Source organism: Ostrea edulis, chromosome 2 (assembly GCF_947568905.1).
Source record: "Ostrea edulis chromosome 2, xbOstEdul1.1, whole genome shotgun sequence".
NCBI classification, from domain to species: domain Eukaryota; kingdom Metazoa; phylum Mollusca; class Bivalvia; order Ostreida; family Ostreidae; genus Ostrea; species Ostrea edulis.
The window spans coordinates 80,799,272-80,803,432 of NC_079165.1; the positions used below are offsets into that span (position 1 = coordinate 80,799,272).

The window sequence follows — 4,161 nt, forward strand, 5'->3', positions numbered from 1 at the left end:
TATACATGTAGTTGTGTATGTATAACTTAAAATAAGACATAAAATTGTAATGAAGTATGTGCCCCTATGACATATATTAATAGAATAAATAAACAATATTAAATTTTACAATGAATATCATAAGTATTCAAGATTATTACTTTAGAGGTTATTTTGTATGCAGGGTCCTGTATAAAAACTTATTACTAAGTATAAATTTTGTAGTAAGTTTTCTGGTTATTGGGTCAATGGCAGAGTCAACATACAGAATTTGATCCATGGTTGTTGAGTGTCCATCATGTTTAGGGGCGAAATCAAAAGACCAATGTCAGGAAAACAAATTAAATTCAAATAGTTAGGGGGCCTCAGGGGGAGTAAAAACTCAAATAAGTTTTTGTCATCCAACATCGATTTCACTTTAGTGGAAAAAAGACAAGTGGCTGTTAAAAACCACATAATGATATATTACATTTTACCGGTAATGACCATTAAATATTTTAAATGTACACTTTAATTTGTGAATAAACAGAAGTAAAAGTATAACAGTATTATTTATACTCGCATGTTTTTACTTGTTAATCGATTAGTTTCAACATTCACAATATTTAGATTTAAGGGGAGTGGGGTGTGATTTCGTGAAAACTATGTAAAACGTATACGGTACCAATTTTGATGTGAATTTAGTTTTTTGTCAGACATTGAACTTTTGATTTCGCCATCGCCCCTTAACATGTTAAACGATTTAAGAATTCCTCTCAAAACTTAGAGGTACACTTGCATCAAATATTTGATGTGTGTCTTGCCCAAACTGCATTTAGTATTAGGACTAACTTATTGACAGGTGCAATTATATAAACCTAGATACATTGTACCTTAATGATAGCCAATAGTATATGATATAATGAAAAAGAGCCAAATTAATTCACTGGATATAACTTTCAATTAAGCTCAATAAAATAATTAGTTAAGGGTACAAATTCAATATATGTGAAACAATAATGGACTTTCAATATTTTGATATAGTCTGTTAAATTGTGATATTGATTTATTACAGTTGAAAAATCAAAGGGTCTTATAAAAGTTACTATATTCACATCAAATACAAAATAATATGTATTAGTAAATAGTTCGAAATAGTTTCAATTTAAATTTTACATAATATCTCTTATTTAGAGAATTCAGAAAATCAAGTATTTTAATAAAAAGACCAGAAGGATATGAAAAGTTAAAAGCCTACCATTATATATTTATTTGCAAGAGTTATGTATTTGCATCAAAATATCTGTATCTATGATGTAACCCATGTTTCTTTTTTATGCACAAGTAACTTATTTTGGTGAATGTATACTTATTCATGGTGGGCAGTATATACATGTAGGTATGTATGCATTTAAAAAAAAACTAGAGTTCCTTGCAAAATTATGCATATAACAAAAACGTACATATTTATCATAATACCATGCTTGTCATTTTTTCATTATAGGACTTGGGCGATCTTTAATTTGCATATATATTTTAAAAACAAGCACAATTATCCAGCTAGCTTGACAATTCCCAAATATTGTTTACATGAAATAGATATAGAACAATTATATTTTACTCTCACATGGTATGTGTAACACAAAAAAGGTGAATACAACTAGATTTCATCATTGAATCTGTCTACATGGTCTAGCTGACATATAATAGTGGACACTTTGGTCTGAAGAAACTAGATAATACATTAGGTGAATAGAAAACTAATAATGTTAAATAAATTTCTTTAATGAAGCGTGTTGTTAAAAAAAATATTTAGTGCTGTACATGTATAATAGTAGTGTCATAGTGTTGAAATTGTTGGGCTGAATTTAAACTTAATTGGCAGAAAATACCTAGCATCCATCTTCCTGCATGATCGAAAAAGGCCATGGTTACCTTACGATTTTATTGTAATCAGCTATCAATTAGTGTATTACTATTCCTTTGTAATAGAATTACTTTTTTTGTTACTCGGGGGGAGGGGAGTGGGGTATTTGAATTACTGAACTGAAAAACAATACTGATACATCAATGAACCTCGGTTATTTACATGAAGTGTTAATATTGGGGCCTAAGGAAGCTGAGTGACAATTCATATTCTTTTTGTTGTTCAACACATTCATGCTGGCATAGAATTGCAGCATACTGTCATGAATGAGTCAACTTTCACATCTTACGCTAGGCCTATAACTCATTGAAAAATAACCTTTGTTTAAATCATAATTCTAAACTCATTTTTATGAAATCTAAAACATTTATCAAAAAACATTTGATCTGGACATAAATTCTATTCATGATTTCAAAAACTTTTAGCAACATTAGATGCAGAAAACATGCATGATTAATGAAATTTATCATTCCATTTCCTTATATTCCTTTGTAAGAGTGGAACACAATCATATAATATGTGTATGGCTGCAATGTTCCGGGGAAAAAATAAGACACTGAAACAAGATACTGGAGATATTTGTGCTGTTAATAGTGTAAAGGTTACTATGAATTGAATCTTAATAAGTGGATGAAAATGATTTCAAAATCAATTATATAGCAAAATAAATAAAAGTTGACCCATTTATGGCATTATGCTGTATATATTGCACAAAGTGAAAATAAATCAAAGCATGTCACTGGGTTTGTATAATTTGTATGTGGTGGTAGATTTTTATAGTGTTCTGTCTCTGTTTTCTGTACTGCAAACATCAACTATTAAAGGAAGAAAAAATCTTACTCATCAATTTATGTAAAACCAAAGATCCACCACTGATCTATTGTGTATATCCTAGCTTTATATGACCCCTCCTCCAACAGATATTTAAATTTATAGAGATGTATATTAAAACTTGACAAATACTTTAACATATATTCATACTCAGATGCTTGTATCATACACTTTGTATGTTTGGCTATATAATTTAGGTTGATCTAGATCTTCAAAGTCTATGAACAATCAGCTGACATTGACAATTTAATAAGCGCCGGTGAATTCATACCCTATTTCAATATTGTTTTCAAGCATCGATTTTCATGGAATTTTTGGGAAGATTTGCACTTGAACAATTTTGTTTTCTTCTTATTTGACGTACGTGCGTACTCGGCATTAATTTATTAACCTGTTAACAGTGATTGACAAACCTGAACACATGACTTGCGTCTGCGATTGCAAATATAGATGATCCGGCGTCTGGTGTCTTGGTGAGGCAGCTTTCCATCGTCTTCTGTGGGTCAAAAAACCTTGATGTAACGCTGGATCGCTTTAGCTGACTGAAATCCGCGTTTCCCCCGCATTTCAATGTTTCAAAAGTCTCACTATGTTTACATTGCCGAAAAGTAATTAAAGTCGTAAAATTTACGCGATTTGTTTTTATTTCGAATATAATAACATTTTTGTCATAGTTTATGTAAAATATATCTATAGAATTAATTGCTTAAATCGCCTGGTTGATACCAAAAAAAAAAAAAAAAAAAACCAACAAAAAACAAGCAAGTAAATCAGCATTCAAGGAGAATGGAAATACAAAAACTGGTTATTATATCACTGTATTTCGTTGTTTGTACCTTACATGTATACCGTAATACGTTAACGGTGTTACCATTAGGGCGATCTCAGCTACATGCAATGTATAGATGAGCGGACTCCAATTTCAAATGCACATTTGTAGTCTTGCTTTGTTTCGGTATAATAAACAATTCATTGCATGAATGTTCGAGAGATGTGAAGATTAATTCACCCAAGAAAAATCATATTCCCCGAGGGCAACGCCCGAGGGGAATATGATTTTTCTTGGGTGAATAAATCTTCATATCTCCCTCACTATCATGCAATAAATGTGTAATAACGACCATAGAATTTGCGAAATGCTGACTCAAGAGATCAAGAGAGAGAGAGAGAGAGAGAGAGAGAGAAATATCGAATTATGCAAATTGTACTATATAATATTAGCCAGTTATGATAAGAATAATTGATGCAATTACATTTCTGTGTGCCCAATTATTGGTTGACCCGAGAGATCGATATATAATACGTTTAGGATATGACCCCATGCATTGTCCGCTCCACCCAACCACCCGTAAATAATCAACATGCAGACGTTCATTTCTTATGGCTACCACAGCACAAAAATCAGAATCTTTTAAATTGCTATTTAGGCTATTCACTATATGAGG

The 4,161-nt window shown here is 31.1% G+C and overlaps 1 long non-coding RNA gene across 1 annotated transcript in view; it reads right to left on the reverse strand.

The window, feature by feature from the left end:
• The window catches only part of LOC130051902 (uncharacterized), a 6,792-nt gene extending 3,350 nt beyond the window's left edge, over positions 1-3,442 (reverse strand). The window contains exon 1 of the long non-coding RNA XR_008800163.1: positions 3,130-3,442. This is a non-coding gene — a long non-coding RNA (uncharacterized LOC130051902). The remainder of the gene's footprint in view (positions 1-3,129) is intronic.
• Positions 3,443-4,161: the final 719 nt, after the last annotated feature.